Source organism: Scyliorhinus torazame, chromosome 9, assembly GCF_047496885.1.
Source record: "Scyliorhinus torazame isolate Kashiwa2021f chromosome 9, sScyTor2.1, whole genome shotgun sequence".
Lineage (NCBI taxonomy): Eukaryota > Metazoa > Chordata > Chondrichthyes > Carcharhiniformes > Scyliorhinidae > Scyliorhinus > Scyliorhinus torazame.
This window is the reverse complement of record NC_092715.1, coordinates 239888072-239907702: the sequence shown is the minus strand read 5'-3', so window position 1 is coordinate 239907702 and position 19631 is coordinate 239888072. Positions and strand designations below refer to the sequence as shown.

Genomic DNA, 19631 nt, shown 5'->3' with positions numbered 1-19631 from the left:
GCCATTCAGCCCATCAACGCTGCACCAACCCTCTGAAAGAGCACCCTACTTTGACCCACTATCCTGGCCTACCCCGAAACCGGCATGTTGATAATGGCCAATCCACCTAACGTTCACAGCTTTGGACTGTGGGAGGAAACCGGAGCACCCGGAGGAAGCCCTCGCAGACGCGGGAAGAACGTGCAAACTCCACACAGGTGGTCATGGTACTCAAGGCTGCAATTGACCTGGGGTCCCTGGTGCTGTGAGGCAGCAGCGCTAACCATTGTGCCACTGTGATGGTTGCAAATACTTCAGCCTTGCCTTTTCACTGACCTGCTGGGCTCCCCACCATTGAGGATGGGGATCTGTGTGTAGCCTGCTCCTCTGGTTAATAGCTTAATTGTCCACAACAATTTACAACTGGATGTGGCAAGACCTGATAGATCTGATAGATTGGTTGTTAAATCGCTTGGTTTTGTCTCTGGCATGCTGTTATGACTGAGATAATCTTGTCATTTAGTACTTCAGCTGTCACTATTATTTATCATATCGAAATGAATGCCATCGCCAAGAAATTAAAACAAATTTCCTGATAAATTCAGTTTTATCTTTTGAAATGATACTTGGAACAACATTAAAGCTTTGAAACTGCATGACTTGAGTACTTGGTCATAATGAGGCTTGCTCTGCATGCCTTGTGTGTCAGCCGTTCCTGAGTAACCTCGGACAGGATTCTACCCTACCCGGTGGGGCGGGGGGTCCCGGTGGGATGGAGTGGTCTGAACCACTCCGGCGTCGGGTAACCCCTAAAGGTGTGGAATCCTCCGCACCTTTAGGGGCTAGGCCCGCTGGAGTGGTTTTCACCCTGCCGGCCGGCTGGAAAGGGGCATGGCACCAGGCCAACCGGCGCCGAAGGGCCTCCGCCGGCTGGCGCGAGTTGGCGCATGCGCGGGAGCGCCAGCGCGTGCTGGCATCATCCCCGTGCATGCGCAGAGGGCTTTGTTTCCACACCGGGAATGGCGGACCGGTTCAGCCTCCGGTGCGGAAGGATAGAGTGACCACACGGCACAGGCCCGACCGCAGATCGGTGGGCCCCGATCGCGGGCCAGGCCACCGTGGGGGCACCTCCCGGGGCCAGATCACCCCGCTCCCCCCCAAGAACCCCGGAGGCCGCCCGTGCCTCCAGGTAAGGGACCTACTCCAATTTACGCCGGCGGGACTGGCAAAAGACAGGCGGGACTTTGGCCCATCGCGGGCCGGAGAATTCGGGCAGCCCGGTGCCTATTGAGCTGCGCCGGACCCAGCCATTCTCCGAGGCGGGCGGCGCGACTCATGCTACTCCGATTTTTTGGGGGCCGGAGAATTAGGAGGACGGCGGGGGAGGGATTCACGCCGACCCCCCGCCCCCAGCGACCCACAGCAGGGGGCTTCGGCCCATCGCGGGCCAGAGAATCGCCGGGGGGGGGCACCGACCGGCGCGATTCCCGACCCTGCCGAATCTCCGGTGCCGGAGAATTCGGCGGCTGGCGGGGGTGGGATTCACGCCGCCCCCCGGCGATTCTCCAACCCGGCGGGGGGTCGGAGAATCCCGCCCCAGAAGTCTGTGGTTGCAAACCCCACTCCAGGGACTCGAGCATAGAAAGTTTAGGCTGTCACTCCATTGCAGTCCTGAGGGAGTGCTGCACTGTGGGAGGTGTTGTATTTTGGATGAGGTATTAAACCGGGCCCCGTCTATCCTCTCACGTGGATGCAAATGAATCCATGGCACTGTTTCAAAGGAGAGCAGAGGGGTTATCCCTGGCGCCCACGCCAATCAACATCACAAAATCAGGTTAGCCACACATTATCGCATTGTTGTTGGTCAGAGCTTGCTATGTGTTGCCCTCTTTCCTGCATTACAAGTGCCGACACATCAAAAAAACCTCACTGACGATATATCTGCAATTCTCTAATTCCTTATTTAATCTTTCTAGTTTTAGGTCAGCTCGGTTTCAGAAGATGCAGGTTTAAACCCTGCCGCAGGGGGCTCAGATCATTTACATCCAATACTGACGGGGGTGACGTATTTTTGCAAGTGGTCTTTCATGAAGGAATGTCAAATTGTGGCCCATCCCCAGTTCAGGTATGCATAAAAGTCCCTCTATGTATGGAATATTGAATGGTATTTGATTCCACTGACTACAATGGAACTGAATATCTGGCGCTGCTTATAATGAGCGGCCATTCCGATACCACTCTTTTGGTGCCCCCACTCAAGATGGGTTTCTGTTCCTCCAGATGTGAGGGGCCAAATGGCCTATTCCTGCTCCTACTCACATGTATTCTGTAATAATTCAGCAATAGCTACTGCTGCAGCTCCTCCTATCATTTATTTTTTTCATTTCAACCATGTCAGATACAAATGCAAGTTGTCAAGGAAAGTATCAGAAGTTAGTTTGCCTTGCTTACCTGAAGGTCGATTTTTGAGACCATCATTTGCTTGAAGCATAATTTGTTTTAAACTATTACAGATTCAGAGTTACACAAGCACTGAGCAGGATCAGTTTAATAAAGGATTTTAGATCAGAATTTCAAACTTGCCAAGGCCGGTCTGAATTAATGTTGCACGTCTGCCTCTGGTAATCATTGGCATTTGACATTTGTGGATGGCAGATAGTTTCCTCAGGCAAGAAGACGCAACATGGAAGAAGAAAATTATTTTGATTGAAGCTTTCGCACGTGCAAAAAAAAGTTTTCACCTGGCTCTGAATGCAACATTCTGCATGCCCCTTTTCCCTTCCTCTGAAACTTTTTTCATCAAAGCTGGCTGTTTCTGATTTGAAAACCCACCAGGAAACCTCATTGCTGCAAACCAAAAGTTCTTAAAGGAGCATTCCAAATCAACATCACTCTCGCTGAGAGAAAAGAGTATCAACCGATCATGACTGCTCCAATGAGAAAACCCAGTACCAGCAGCTATTGTGAAAATTGCCCCTATAGCTGTAACCAAGCATCTGGACAATCCATGAGTAATATTTTTCTGACTTTACTGTTCACATGGACAAGTATTAAGGTTTGATACTATGTCGAGTTGTGATTCTTTTTTGCAAGTTCGGGGGCGGGGACAGTGAGGGTGTAGTTGTTGTTGCATTAGTGAGGAGGTGAACCTTTTAAACCTTTTGCTAATTTCTGCATCTTTGCCTGAGCGAGTTTTGGCAATAACTCTTTAATTGTTAACTTAGAGAACCTGGCTGGCTTATTTTTTACTCCAAGCTACAAACAGTTTATACGGCACAAGGAAGTGCTGAGGGTTTTGGCCAAGGATGGTATCATGGCTGGTACAGGCTTGGAGGGCCGAAGGGCCTGTTCCTGTGCTGTATCATTCTTTGTTCTTTATATGTATTGAATTGGTAACATCACCTCTTTAGATTCAAATTCTGTTGAAACCAACCCAGGAGGGGGACAAAGGTAGGAGACAACTCACCCCTCTTAACCGATCGTAACATTCTGTTTGATGCAATAGATCCTGATGCCTTAAAAAGGTCTTCAATGTTGTAAAATACACAGCGGAAAACGCAGCGTTATAAAAATTGCTATAATACACCCAGGAATAGAATGTGTTCAATTATGAACTACCGTCAACAGGAGGTATAAAATTGTCTCATCCTACTTGGAGCATTTTACAACTTTGTATTTCTCTTACTCGCTTTAAACATCTGCAGTGTCTGTTTTATTTTATTTTTCTTCAGTCAGGTCTGCTCACTGTCTTCAAAGCAATGGCTTCATTTTTCTGGGAACTGAGTTGAACTCAGCAGCTATAGTATCAGATCCCTCTATTCCTTCACAGAACAGACCATTTCCAATTGCATTCATTGATGCCACATTGTAAGGAGGTTTCCCACATTTCTGAGGCCGAGAGGTGTGCACCAATAAATTAAAATCTCACAGCTGGCTTGCCTGCTGTGGCCTTCAGATATTAACTCTTAATTCAAAATAGCTGTGCTTGGTAAAGAAGGCCTCACAGAGAACAACGTCCTCGGGATCACAAGGTCAATGTTGCACAGCCAGCAATTAGCCAGCTTAATTTTCGAAATCCAGCGATTTCAACATAGATAACCCAGAACGCGATGGGTGTTTCAACAAAGGGTACAACCGTTAAGAGTTACTGAACAGTATGCCGATAGCTATTCTTCTCTACTTGTCAAGTTCCAGCATTTCAATCAGGAATTGAAACAAGAACCCAGAAATCAAAAAGTAAACCTCGGAAAGCCCCTTAATTTCATTCCTTGAAACAAACTACTGCAACACATACGGATTGTTCATTCTGCTGTGCAACACAGCAGTCACTTTCTTCGAACAGTCGCGGCATGTGGCTAAGCACTGATGTTGCAAATTATTTCGAGGTCACAACTCAAGTCATATGTTTAAAAGTAAATATTTAGAGAGAAATTACAATTTAAAATAGAATTCTCATTAAAATTTAGATTGAATTCATGTTATTGTACTTCCTCGGTATTTTAATATGCGTTTGCATCAAAGACCCAGGGCGGGATTCTCCGTTTCCAGGCGCCAATTTCGTAATCAGCGATCGGGCAGAGAATCCATTTTTACGACCGAATCAGGGCCGGCGCCTGTTTTACGCAGGTTGCGCATGCTCCGCCCCCTCCAGAACGGCATCGTCGCGGCTCACGCCATTGGGACCGACCTCAGGACGTCACCTGAAGGCCCTCCCCCGATGCTTCGCCCCCCCGATGGGCCGTGTTCCCGACCGCACGGCTGATGTGTGGTCTCAACGGTTGGGAACTCGGCGTGGCAGCTGCGGACTGTGTCCAGCACCGCCATAGTCGGGCGGGAGCCGTGCTGCTGGCCGGGGGCTTCGGCGAGGGCTGGAAGGACTGGTGGGGGGTGACCAGGGTGTGCCGAGGGGGTGTGCAGGGGTGTACTGTCTGGCAAGTTGGATCCGCGGACAGCCAGTGCCATGTTGTACGGCACGACCGCCACAGGTCGTCGCTGTGCCCGTGCGCAGCCACGGACCCGGCAATTCTCCGGCCATTTATTTCATGGAGGCCTGACGTTTTACGTGGCGCGGCTGCTAGCCCCTCACCGGTCGGAGGATCGGTGCTGGGGCGCTGCCAATTTTTACCACGTAAAATTCCACGGATCTCCCGGACATAGCCTCAAAATCGGAGAATCCAGCCCCCATTGTGTGAAAATTTAATAAGATTGGGGTTTCTTAAGAAAATAACAGTGACACATGTATGTCTGGTTGTAGCTAATCTTTGCACGTAAACATGGTCCCTGTAGTTCCCCGGGCGGGATTCTCCGAAATGGAGGCAGAGTGTTCGCGCCGTCGTGAACGCCGTCGCGTTTCACGACGGCGTGAAACGGGCACTACCGATTCTGGCCCCCACAGGGAGCCAGCACGGCGCAGGAGCATTTCACGCCGCCCCAGCCTCCCTTCCCGGCGCCAACTGGGCACCGCGCCAACCCGCTCATGCGCAGTGGTGCCGCGCCAACCCGCGCATGCGCGGGGGACTTCCTCAACGCGCCGGTCCCGACGCAACATGGCGCGGGGGTTCAGGGGCCGGCCGCGTAACAAAATAGGGCCAGGGCTGGAGAAGCCGGCGAGCCGATCGGTGGGCCCCGATTGCGGGTCAGACCCCATCGGAGGCCCCGACCCTGCGCGCAGAGTTCCCGCCGGCTGCGAGCAGGTGTGGACAGCGCCGGCAGGACTCTGCCGTTTCTGTGCGGCTGCTCGACCCATCAAGGCCGGAGAATCGGTGGCCCGGCCGTGGACAACGGCCCGCGACCAGCGCCGCACCAAACGTGCCGGCGCAAATGGCGCCGATTCTCCAGTCCTCGGAGAATCGCGTGGCGCGGTTGCGGCGATTCTCCGGCCCGCGCGGTGCTCGGAGAATCCCGCCCCCTATGTCTACAGGCCTATCAACATGCTCAAATTTGGTGGAAGACTCACGGATGCGATCACAATTTCCTCCTCCCCCACCCCCACCATTCCAGAACCTCACAATTGCAATTTCATGACATGCCTGCAATCTTGGACATTTTCTTGCGTTTAAAAACAGAGCAAAAGAAACAAGAGCTGACATATCATCCATTTCAGTAATAAGTGACAGACTGGGAAAGCAAACTAAAACATTCACCAATGTTTAACTATGTTTGTGGCACAATGTAATGGTTGATTCACACAACTCACAACTAAAAATCTCACACTGAGGAGTTGCCCAGAATTCACGGCGCTGACGACTAACACTGAACCACCTAGACAGAAGTGCCATCAAATTTCAATTGAGACACTCTAGCATTACTAGCTGAGCTGCTTCAAACATATCCTACTCCATTTAAGCGCAGTAATAGGGACCCAGCTAATGGCCATGTTCATTTAAAGTACATTTGCTCAAGAGCAGTTTCACCCCCTACGGCTTTTACTGGGAATGATTATATTATAGGAACATTTTTCTCACCACAGGAGTATTCCCAGAGGCTATAGGCAACGCTCCCCTCAAAGTAAAACACCAAACTCCACAAAAAAAACTTTGGTTTACTGCACAAAACTCTCACCACACTCGTGTGACAAGCACAAGCTTATTTCTGACATTTCGTCTGAACAGCAGAAAGGTTTTTAAAGTTAATACTTTTGCCTCACAAAGATGGTTCATAGACATGGGGCAGGACTCTCCATTGGGGGCTATGTCCCCAAGCCAGTGTCAAAAAGTGTGCGTTTCACTCTGGACTTTTCTTAAGGAAGTCCAGAGTGATTCTCCTACCTGCAGGGGGCCAGCAGGGCCCCGGAGTGCTCCTCGCAGCTCTGGCTACAGATACGGTGCCCTGCACTTCCGGTCGGGAGTCCACACATGCGCCCTGTGGTGGCCACCCCGTGTGACATGGCGGATTCACACCGTGGGCCATGAGGAATGAAGTAGGCCCCCCCCCCCGAGATTGTGCGCGCCCGCGGATCGGTGCCACCCGATCGCTTGCTTGGCTGTCTGTGAGCCCCTCGTCCCGGTGAAGGATCCTCCTGCCCCCCACCAGGGCAGACGCGGACTGAGTCCGCAGCCACCACCGGCCTTTCCCGACAGGCAAAACATGGTTAGAACCAGGCCATCGGGAACTCGGCCAGATTTCCTGGGAGAATTGCCGCGGCGACCTCTGTCAATGGCCCCCTACCCGCACCGCACCCGATTCACAGCGATTTTCTGGGAATCGGGCATCGTACCGGATTTTGTTGTTGACGTTGTCGTTTCGTTGTTTCGTCACGATCCGCCCCCGTGCTGATCGCGATTTCGGAGCGGAGACTCGGAGAATCCAGCCCATGGTGTTGGTTGCTCTTGAAAAGGAAATCCAGCAAAGATGTGCTTCAAGTTTTAAACCTTTTAGTGAGTAAAGAAGCAATTTATTAATTTTCAGAGCTCTGGGAGAAAAGGCCTTTGCCCCTACGGTCTGTGCAGCACCTTTTCTTGCCAGAGCTGAGGTCGCACTGGGTTAATATACAGAAGGAAAGCGGAATTAGTTTGCATTCGCATTTACATATACCCAATCAATTCTGTTCGCGTCACAATTCATAACACGCATCTTCAATGCCATAAATGGCTACGGTTAGCTCCTATAGCCTCTAATTGGCAGTTTGCCTTACCCGATCAATTCATTACATAGATAACGGTTGCATAAAGTCATGGGGTCAATAGTCCAGCCACATTGAACATGTCCTTCCTCATTCCTTAATTTGGGGCCCCTTTGTCAGTTACAAGTATTTAAGAATACAGACATTGAGCAAAGGTTGCCAACGGCTCATTGTCTCTCCGGATGCATCTGGTTGTGGATCACTTGTTTTGCACAAAGCTTTACTACGTCAGCAGCAGACACTGATAATAACATAGGGTCAAGAACATTGACAGAGTCCATTTTATATCAGGCGGCATCCATTTTGTATCTTCTGTAGTTCGTTCGGAATTCTACCTCTTCAGTCCCCCCTGTTGGTCCTTGGACATCCCGATGTCCCAAGCTGACCACATCTACAGCTGGGCTCTTCACATCCATCTTGATATTTCCCCATCTGGGATGTCATGGTCGTTGATACAGGGGACAGGCACGTCGGAGGGGTCTCTTTGCGGTAGTAATTCATCATAGACGTCCTTGTTCTGCATGGGCGCGACTGGTAGGACCTGTCCCATTATCTTAGCACAACATAGCTTTACTATGCTTATAAGACAGCAAAAAAACAAATACGTAACGGCAACTATTATCAGTGAATGCATGATCCATGTTCCCCATCCTCCCCCAAAAGGCCAATGGAGCCAGCCATCACTCCTCCCCCGGCTCTCCCCAGGGCCTTGCTTAAAAGTATAGGTACTAACAAATGTGTTATAACCTGCCTACCTACCAGTGGCTGGGGACTAATGACAATTCCACAATCCTGTGGGAGTATGAGCTTCCCCAATAAGGGGGGCGGAGAAACCATTAGTAAACTCCTAGTTTAAATAAAGCTGGCCAGTTTAGGAACCGGCAGGAAGGAGTGTGCAGCAAGGGAAGTTGCTGCTGCTGTTATATATATATATATATATGTTTTTGTAAATAAATGTTATTACTTTGTATCCTTAAAACTCGTGCTGGATTCTTCGTGGCCCTCACAAAACTGGCGACGAAGGTTAAAGTGAATAGCTGTCTACACTGCTGAAGCCACCTCCCTGGATTTTTGTTGGATACAGGTTGGAAGTTGTTTTCTATTACACCATGCCTCTGTATAGACGTTTGGATGTTTTTGATGCTGCGCTGGAAAGCTGGAACCAGTACACACAGCGGATGCGTTACTATTTCCGGGCAAACAATATCACCGAAAACGAGCGCCAGGTGGTCATATTGCTCACCGCCTGCGGCCCGCATACGTTTGGGGTGATTAGGAGCCTTACGTACTCAGCTGCGCCGAACACCAAAACGTTTGATGAACTTGTGAATATAGTGGGGCAACATTTTAACCCAACCCCGTCCACGATAGTCCAGCGTTACCGGTTTAATACCGTTGAGAGGACCCCTGGAGAATCCCTTGCCGATTTTCTATCCAGGCTACGCAGGATTGCGGAGTACTGTGACTATGGTGAGACCTTGTCAGAAATGTTACGCGACCGTTTGGTTTGCGGTATTAACAATGCGGCCACCCAGAGAAAGTCGTTAGCTGAGCCAACATTGACTTTTCAACAGGCCATTCAAATAGTATTGTCCCGAGAGAGCGCAGAACGAGGAGTGCAGGAGCTACAGGGAATGGAAATGCATGCCTTGGGGCACAACCCCTTCCATCCGAAAACGTCCCCCCGCACTCCTGCGGTACCTTGGGCGAGGCAACGTCCGGACCGACGCCAGTGGCCGTCGGACATTCCTCCCCGAAGGGAGCCTTCTCCAAAACCAATGGATGAGGAGCCATGTCCTTGTCAGACTTGTGGGCGCCGACCCCGTCGTGGACGGCGGTCCTGGTGCCGTCGTTCCGACCGAAACTGGGACCAGCCCAGGGGCCGTAACTGGGACCAGCCCAGGGGCCGTACCTTCCATGTGGATGAACCTGCGGCGACTACTCCTGAGGACGTGGAGACGGAGGACGACCGCCTGCAGTTGCATTGTGTGGCAGCTCCCTGTGTGGCCCCCATTAAGGTGACAGTACGGGTCAATGGCCACCCGCTTGAGACGGAGCTGGACACTGGCGCAGCGGTCTCCGTGATCGCCCAGAGGACATTCGACCGCATCAAGCAGGGTATACAGACCCTTACATTAACCGACTCACAGGCCAGGTTGGCCACCTACATGGGGGAACCACTGGACATTGCAGGAACTACAATGACCCCTGTTGTTTATGGACGCCAGGAGGGGCGTTTCCCACTTATCGTGGTGCGCGGCCATGGGCCCAGCCTGTTGGGTCGGGACTGGTTGCGCCATTTGCGGTTGCAATGGCAGCACATCCTCCAAACAGTTTCTGAAGGGTTGACTGAGGTGCTAGGACGATACCCAGATGTATTCCAGCCTGGTTTGGGGAAAATATAAGGGGCTGTAGCCCATATCCAAGTCAAACCAGGAGCCACGCCGCGCTATTTCCGGGCGCGCCAGGTGCCTTACGCCTTGCTCGAGAAGGTAGAAGGGGAGCTCACTCGTTTGGAGAGTTTGGGTATTATCAGGCCCGTCCGTTTTGCTGACTGGGCAGCACCAATTGTACCTGTAATGAAGCCAGATGCCACAGTTCGCTTGTGTGGCGACTATAAACTTACAGAGAATACGGCTTCCCGACTCGACCAATATCCAATGCCTCGCATAGAGGATCTCTACGCGAAGCTTGCAGGTGGACTCTCGTTCACAAAATTAGATATGAGTTGGAGCTGGACCCTGCCTCCCGACCATATGTAACGATTAATACACACCTGGGCCTGTATGAATATACACGGTTGCCCTTTGGAGTATCCTCTGCCTGCGCAATTTTTCAACGTGTTATGGAGGGCATTTTGAGAGGTTTACCACGTGTTGCTGTCTACTTAGATGACGTTTTGATTACAGGGACGTCGGAGCAGGAACATTTGGAAAATCTGGAGGCTGTCCTTAGACGCCTTTCGGAGACTGGAGTCCATTTACGTCGCACAAAGTGCATATTTCAGGCAAAGGAAGTAGTCTACCTAGGTTATCGGGTGGACCGTGAAGGTTTGCACCCCGTCGCAGAGAATGTGCGTGCAATTCAACAGGCCCCCGCCCCGACTGACACTTCGCACCTTCGTTCTTTTCTGCTGGGACTTTTCATAGAGGATAAGCCAATACCGCCCATTGCTTCCACATGGATCCAGCGCTGGGCTTTGTTGCTTGCTGCATACGAGTATTCTCTGGAGCACAAACCAGGTACGCAGACAGCAAATGCCAACGCACTGAGCCGATTGCCTTTATCGACCGGCCCCATGTCGACCCCCACGACCGGTGAGGTGGTTGCAAACCTAAATTTTATGGACACCTTGCCTGTCATGGCATCACAGACCCGTGAGTGGACCCAGATGGAGCCAGTCCTGTCAAAGGTTCGGCACATAGTCCTGTATGGTGGGCAGCATAGACAGCTCCCAGACGAGTTGCGGGCAGTTTCCTCCAAGCTGTCAGAATTCAGCGAGGAAGACGGCATCCTCTTGTGGGGGACGCGTGTGATTGTCCCGGAAAAAGGCCAGGAGCTGATACTAACAGACTTGCACAATTGGCATCCAGGTTTGACCAAAATGAAAATGTTGGCCCGGATGTCTGGTGGCCAGGCCTCGACACCGACATTGAGAAGGTGGCCCAAAACTGCTCCATTTGCCAGGAGCATCAGAAGCTTCCGCCGGCCGCGCCCCTACATCACTGGGAATGGCCAGGGCAGCCTTGGGCACGCTTGCATGCAGATTTCGCAGGCCCTTTTCAAGGATCCATGTTCCTTCTATTAATTGACGCCCAGCCTAAATGGCTAGAGATGCATAAGATGCAGGGGACAACGTCCTGCGCAACAATTGAAAAGATGCGTTTGTCGTTTAGTACGCATGGCCTCCCCGAGGTGCTGGTCACGGACAACGGCACTCCATTCACGAGTGAGGAGTTTGCGAGGTTCACGAAGATGAACGGCTTACGCCATATCCGCACTGCCGCTTACTACCCGGCTTCAAATGGGTTGGCAGAGCGCGCAGTGCAGACATTCAAAAGAGGCCTAAAGAAGCAGTCTTCTGGATCAATGGACACGAGACTGGCTCGCTTTTTGTTTACGCATAGGACCACCCCCCATGCGGTGACTGGGGTAGCTCCCGCAGAACTCCTAATGGGCCGGAGACTTCGCACCCGCCTTAGTATGGTTTTCCCGGACACTGGCGCAAAAGTACGCCACACACAAGAACGGCAGGGACAGGGATTTTCTCGGCATCGGCCGATTTGCCAGTTTGCGCCCGGTGACCCAGTGTTCGTTTGGAATTTTGCTGGTGGTGCCCAGTGGGTTCCTGGTGTAATCGTTCGCCAAACGGGCCCTATATCTTACCAGGTGCAAGCCCAGGGTCATCTCCAGCGCAAACATGTAGACCATGTACGGTCCAGAAGACTATCCCCTCAATAGATTCCCCACCCCCGGAGCTCATTTCTACAGCCACAGAGACCAGAGACAAGGGAAGGTAGTCCTCACAATCTTCCACTGGTGCCTCACTCGAAGCCTGCGCTGGTCGTTACAGAGACGCTGACATGACGGAGGCAGCAGACTCTGACTCCGAGATGGAGACACAGGATGCATCAGAGGGGGAATCCTCGGGTCCACGGGCCGTGGATGTACAACCGTTGCGCCGTTCATCACGGAAGCGCCGGTCTCCGTCTCGTTACACGCCGCCTGATCCAGCGCCGCGTGCAACTGATGTCCGGCCTGCGGCAAAACGAGTCTGACGCCCTCCTTCACCAGGGTCTTCGGTGGATTCCTTGGACTTTGGGGGGGAGGGATGTTATAACCTGCCTACTTACCATTGGCTGGGGACTAATGACAATCCCCCAATTCTGTGGGAGTATGAGCTTCCCCAATGAGGGGGGCGGAGAAACCATTAGCACGGTAGCACGGGCAGCACGGTAGCATTGTGGATAGCACAATTGCTTCACAGCTCCAGGGTCCCAGGTTCGATTCCGGCTTGGGTCACTGTCTGTGCGGAGTCTGCACGTCCTCCCCGTGTGTGCGTGGGTTTCCTCCGGGTGTTCCGGTTTCCTCCCACAGTCCAAAGATGTGCAGGTTAGGTGGATTGGCCATGATAAATTGCCCTTAGTGTCCAAAATTGCCCTTAGTGTTGGGCGGGGTTACTGGGTGATGGGGATAGGGTAGAGGTGTGGACCTTGGATAGGGTGCTCTTTCCAAGAGCCGGTGCAGACTCGCTGGCACAATTGCTTCACAGCTCCAGGGTCCCAGGTTCGATTCCGGCTTGGGTCACTGTCTGTGCGGAGTCTGCACGTCCTCCCCGTGTGTGCGTGGGTTTCCTCCGGGTGCTCCGGTTTCCTCCCACAGTCCAAAGATGTGCAGGTTAGGTGGATTGGCTACGCTAAATTGCCCTTAATAGTCACAATTGCCCTTAGTGTTGGGTGGGGTTACTGGACTATGGGGATAGGGTGGTGATGTGGGCTTGGGTAGGGTGCTCTTTCCAAGAGCCGGTGCAGACTCGATGGGCCGAATGGCCTCCTTCTGCATTGTAAATTCTATGAAAAATGAAGCTGGCCAGTTTGGAACCAGCAGGAAGGTGTGTGCAGCAAAGGAAGTTGCTGCTGCTGTTATATATATATATATGTTATTGTAAATAAATGTTATTACTTTGTATCCTTAAAACTCGTGCTTGATTCTTCGTGGCCCTCACAAAAAAATGGCAATTGAATTAAATGTAACATGTTTGCAGGTTAATGTTTTTCCGTGCATAAAATGTTAATAATCCCAAATTACATCGTATTGAGAGTTCAGCACTCCACTCCTGTTAAGTGTACGGTAAATGTATACTCTAGTTGATGTATGACTTCAGTGATATAGTTTTCTATACTGATTTAAGCCCACATTCAGTCACTTAGTCCTCACCATTGAATGTTTTGTGGCACTAATTATGAAGCTTGTAATTTAATCTGCTGAGGTTTAATTGGAGCACTGACTGAAAGTGAGCTGTTTGAAGGATTTTTTACCCCAGCAATGTTCCTTCTGATCAGCAGCTGGTAGTTCCCATAAAGGCTATGGTTGTACAGTACTGAGAACAGGAGTTGCAAAGAGAGATATACGGTCAGCATGTACCTTCAGGCTGACGAGGCGCTTTAACTTTCCAATGGAAATATGACCAGTTCTGCCATTTTTCACACTGTATTTTAGCATTCATTATCTTCCTTTTATGATTGTGCTGTTTTTCTCTGTTGCCTTCAGTTTTGCACAGAGGTATCTGTGTTTGATTAGCGACAACTATAATTTGCCATTGAAATGCCTTCTTCTGATCATTGTTGAAAAAATTCTGACACTTAGCGAAAGGGTGAGTTTTTAATGCTAAGGAATCAAAGAAACTATCGGCGGAACTTTCCGGTCGATGGTGCACCCCTGCTGCCGGTTTTGCGGCGGCGAGGGCTACATTCAATGGGAAACCCCATTGACAACAGTGGGACCAGAAAATTCTGCCGCTAGCCAATAGCAGGCTGCCCCCCTTGCAGGGTTGCGGGAAATCCTCACCCAATGAAACCACGGACAGCACGATAGCACAGTGGTTAGCACTGATGCTTCGCAGCGCCAAGGTCCCAGGTTCAATTCCCGCTTGGGTCACTGTCTCTGCAGAGTCTGCACGTTCTCCCCGTGCCTGTGTGGGTTTCCTCCTGGTGCTCCGGTTTCCTCCCACAAGTCTCGAAAAACATGCTTGTCAGGTGAATTGGAGATTCTGAATTCTCCCTCAGTGTACCCGAACAGGCGCCGGAGTAGTGGTGACTAGGGGCTTTTCACAGTAATTTCATTGCAGTGTTAATGTAAGCCTACTTGTGACACTAATAAAAGAATAAAAGAGATTATTATTTGACCACTTTCCTTCTTCACCAGCATTTCTGCAACAAATTTTGAGTTTTACTTTCAGGAGGATTTTTCTGGTCCTGATTCCAAATTTCCCCATCAGACCTGCAACGATGCCCACCACTGGCGGGACTGGAAAATTCCAGCCCTTTTCCGGAATAATTAGACAGTCCTTCCGGGATGTCCCGCCTTTAAGTTAAACCTTTGTCTATATAAGTGTGAGGTTATCCATTTTGGCCGAAAAAATAGAAAGTCAAATTATTATCTAAATGGAAAGTAGATTCAAAATGCGTCTGGTCAGAGGGATCTGGGTGCCTTTGTTCATCAATCGCAGAAAGTCTGCATGCAGGCTTTATCGATGTCTATATAAAAATATTGTTATTTTTAAAAACCTTTTGGGCGCGATTCGCCGAGCCCCGCGCTGGGCCGGAGAATCGCCACAACCGCGCCACGATGCCCGGACGCCAGCGTGCGATTCTCCAAGGTGCGGCGTATTGGTACCATTTGCGCCGGCGCGTTTGACGCGGTGTGGGCCGCTGGAAACGGCGGGGCCGCCGATTTTCCGGCTCGAATGGGCCGAGCGGCCGCGGAAAAACAGAGTCCCGCCGGCGCCGTTCACCCTTGGTCGCTGTTGGCGGGAACTCTATGCGAGGGGTCAGGAGGCGGAATGGAATGTTGGCAGTTATTGAAAACGGACTGCAGTATAAAAGTAGAGAAGCGTTGTAATTGTACAGGGTGTTGCTGGGACCACATATGGAGTATTGTGACCAGTTTTGTTTTTCTTATTTGAGAAAGGATGTGGTGGCATTGGAGGCAGTTCAGAGGATGTTCACCAGATTGATTCCAGGGATGAAAATGTAGACGTATGAGGAGATGTTAAACAGTTTGGGCTTATACTTGCTGGAGTTTAGAAGGATGAGATGGGATCTGATCGAGGTATATAAGATACTAAAAGGTCTTGATAAAGGAAACGTAGACCAAATGTTCCCTCTTGTATGGCAATCTAGAACAAGATGCCACAGATATAGGTTGAGAGGTGGTAGATTTAGAACTGGGATGAGGAGGAACTATTTCTCGCAGATGGTGGTGAATTTGTGGAATTCGCTGCTCCATTGTGCGGTGGAATCTGAGTCATTAAATGATTTCAGGGTGATAGATATATTTCTGATATAAAAAAAGAGGGATATGGGAAAGAGGTAGGTACGCGTATTTGAGGCCAAGAAGAGGTCAGCCATGATCTGATTGAATGGCGGAGCAGGTTCAAAGGGCTGCATTGCTACTTCTGCTCTGAACTGCTATGTTGCTATTGCTCTTGCTGTCTCACATGTACAGATAAATGCAAATTTTAGTGCCTTGGAACCACTACCAAAAATCGCTGCTTGCGAAAAATATTTTCCAAACAATAATCTGCATCGAGTTTATGAAGTGCCCACGGAGCTGAACACGCCACTTGGCTTCACACCTCATTGGAGACAACCTCCACACAGGATGAACCAGGCAGTGGTGCATTGTCTCCCTGGAGGAATTCAACACTGCCTAGTTCCAAAATATTTTTAGCATCAAAATTAAGCTGCCAACTTTGACGTGATCTACAGAAAAAGATCCCTGTGCATGAATGATAAAGTGATATGGTAACAGCATCCTAAGTCATCTTCTCGCCCTCCACTGAAAATTAATATTAGTTTAAGGAGATCCTAGTGCCGAACACACTCTGCTGACCAGTGAGGGAGTGACAGCTTCAAGATGAGTTTTGGCTCAGTGTTGCATTTATATACAGGAGATTCATACATGACAAACACCCAAGACTGCAAGTCAACACATACAGACAACCACATATTGCATCATGGATAGAAAACCATGTCTTGACTCATCCTCTATTTGCTGCCCTAAGCCATTTCAAAGATTGAGAGAAGTGTAGGTGGGCCATGTTGTTTGGCAGGGCCCATGCACAGTGGTATTTTAAAGTGGTGGTAGGGGGATGGAGGGGTAGGAGTAATTTCAGACATCTACCCTCAGATTTCTGGCCTGCCCCTTGACCTGCTGCTGACTATCTGGGGCAGGTCAAGGTCTCAGGTTTCTCTGGACATTCCTGCGCTTGGGCACCCAGCAAATGTTCCAACCATGAAAGTGAGGAGGGAGGCCAATAAAAGTTCCCCCTCATAATGAAACAACCAGAATGAAAATGTAACACTTTCTAACCGTCTTCATTTCGGATTGACAGCATTGATATAAATGTTTCCCAACAGCAGTAATTCTAAGATTTTACATGAACTGTGCTTTTGCATAGGGCCAGGGCTATGTTAATTGTTGCGATCTGTGTGGGGGAACAGTAAACCAAAATAGCTGCACTTACTGAACGAGGCCCAAATGAAGACGTTACCAGCAGGATTTCACATTTTGTAACTTTTACTTTAACATGAATCAGAACGAATGCAAATTTAAATGGAAATGATACTTCAAACAAAGAGGTAAATTTCAGTTTAACGAGTTGATATAACTGATGCACGATCAATTAAACTTAAAGACGAGGTTGTATCATAACTGAAGGCTTTAATAGACTAGATCTGTTCCCCAGCAGCTTCGGTACAGAATGAGGGCTGCTGGGACGGCAGCTGTTCTTATACCCCGCCTGTCAGGGCGGAGCCACATACCAAACAGCCAATGGTAAGCTGCAAGGCTTACCCAATGGTCTACAACCTCTCGGGAACTGCAATACCTGATACTACCACAATAACAAAGGTGCATCTTACGCCGCCACAAGCATCTGCATCACACCCCGCATAAGTGTAGCTCCACATTTACGCAACATGCTGTTCTTTATTCATGCAGGGTCGATCAAGAGTTCTATCTGACAATGGCTTTCGTCTTTGATTTTCATCGGTATGATTATCATCAGCAAGTCACACATCTATGAAGCCCTTTTCCCTCAGGTAACAGCGGTCTGATGATGTAACTCTTCCTTTTCAACTGACCAATCAATAGCACTTGGTTCGTGGTCTGACCACTCATTCTTAAAAGCAATTACAGAGTCCATAGACATTGAAAAAAAAAACTTTTTCCAATTAAGGGGCAATTTAGCGCAGCTAATCCACTTTTCCTGGGCATCTTTGGGTTGTAGGGGTGAGACCCACGCAGACACGGGGAGAAAGTGCAAACTCCACACGGACAGTGACCCGGGGCTGGAATCAAACCAGGGTCCTCAGCGCCGTGATCCATCGACCTTTTTAAAGAAATTCCAATGTCCTTGCCGGAAAGCTTCTGGGTCAAAGGTCATCACCTAATATTGGCTGTGAGCTTCAGCATCAAGATTGAGGAAGTTAGCATAAAAATGGGGGTAAGTGACTTGTGCCTAAAGTTTCTCAATGTTTTCGAGTGGTACATCATGCCATTGTTCAAGCATAAACCTACATGCAATTTTGAGTCCTATCTGAAGCTATGCTGTCTGAATATCCACCGCAACCCACTGTAAGGGATATTTAACCAGGATATGTCCAAATGCCACATTTATATTGTATTGGTGAATCTGGGATGAAGTTGTTTTCAGTTCTTAGGCATCCGGGCCAGGTTCTGCAGAACAGCAATAACAGATTCCCTTGCATTGTCATCAGAAAGAATCCAAAATATGGTAAAACCTCACTATTTAAGGCTGCTGTCAAAACAAACCCATTCTGGTGCAGAAGTGATGTTTGTTTACAATTTCAAGTGAAGGCAGACTGTTAATGTAAATGGTGCCTTACCGTACAATGTCTTATAGAATCATAGAATTTACAGTGCAGAAGGAGGCCATTTGCCCCATTGCGTCTGCACAGCCCTTGGAAAGAGCACTCTACTTAAGCCCACACCACCCTATCCCCGTAACCCAGGACCCACCTCACCTTTTTGGACACTAAGGGGCAATTTACCATGGCCAATCAACCTAACCTGCACATCTTTGGACTGTGGGAGGAAACCGGAGCACCCGGAGGAAACCCACGCAGATACGGGGAGAACTTGCAGACTCCGCACAGACAGTGACCCGAGGCCGGAATTGAACCTGGGATCCTGGAACTGTGAGGCAGCAGTGCTAACCACTGTGTCACCGTGCCACGGTGCCTCATCTTCCAACATTATAGCATGTATAGTTGTAATAGCCACATGAACTGCACCGGCATGGTGGCACAATGGTTAGTGTTGTGTTTGGTCTTCGACACCTTATGAAGGGATCCACCAAACACCTCAACTTGTCCAAACCAGAATCTTTATTGAGTCTCATGTGGTAAGATAACAATCGTTACAGAGCACGTGGGCTTAAGCATGGTGCTCTTTCCAAGAGCCGATGAAGACTCGATGGGCCGAATGGTCTCCTTCCGCACTGTAGGAATTCTATGATTCCATGAACAACTGAATTTCAAAAATACAGCTTGAAACATATGTAACGTGGGCACGAAAGCAGCTTGACAGAACTTCCAATTTTGATAGAGGTGTAAAGTAGGCGACTGATCCAATGTCATTTATTTTACACCTTTGTGGAGTTCAAAATTGTGCATTTATGCATTTGAAATTGTTCCCCTTTATTTCTGATTCCAGCTCATTACCCGGCTCTCAACATCTGTTTGCTTATGTCAGATTTTCACAGTTCTAAGAGTATACCACTCAGTTAAGATATTAAGAAGCAAATGCTGGTCCTCAGAACGTGAACCAAACCGATGTAGAAACCCCGAACTAACCACCTTAGCTTGGCATGTGCCAGGGGGGGCCACAACCTAAAAGTTAGACCCAAATTCCTGCAATCGTATTGGAACAGGCCTTAATGTATCATTTACCTAATTGGCACAGTGTGGTTCAGATATAATTGGAACAGAACTAGCTTGCAATCGCTAGCCTCACTCTAAAGAAACAACCTTCATGGTGCAAGGGTAACGGGCTCTGAAAGTTGGGAAGTGCTTCTTCAGGGTGATCCTAGCCATTGTAAGCTCAGCAGTATGCTGCTCATGCAGTCACTTAAATGTATTAATTTATGTTGCAGACAGGGGGCGCGATTCTCCGGTGCCGCGCCGGTTGGGAGAATTGCCTGTCGCGCCATTTTTCCATGCGACGCCGGTGCCACACACTCCCGCGACTCACCCAAGCGGCGAGATCGGCACCGTCGAGTTCTGCG

General features: G+C 49.6%; 1 protein-coding gene across 24 annotated transcripts in view; it reads right to left on the bottom strand.

Moving 5' to 3' along the window:
* The window catches only part of LOC140429768 (receptor-type tyrosine-protein phosphatase delta-like), a 3491723-nt gene that overhangs the window by 1183234 nt on the left and 2288858 nt on the right, over window positions 1–19631 (bottom strand). The gene's annotated exons all lie outside the window — the stretch shown is intronic.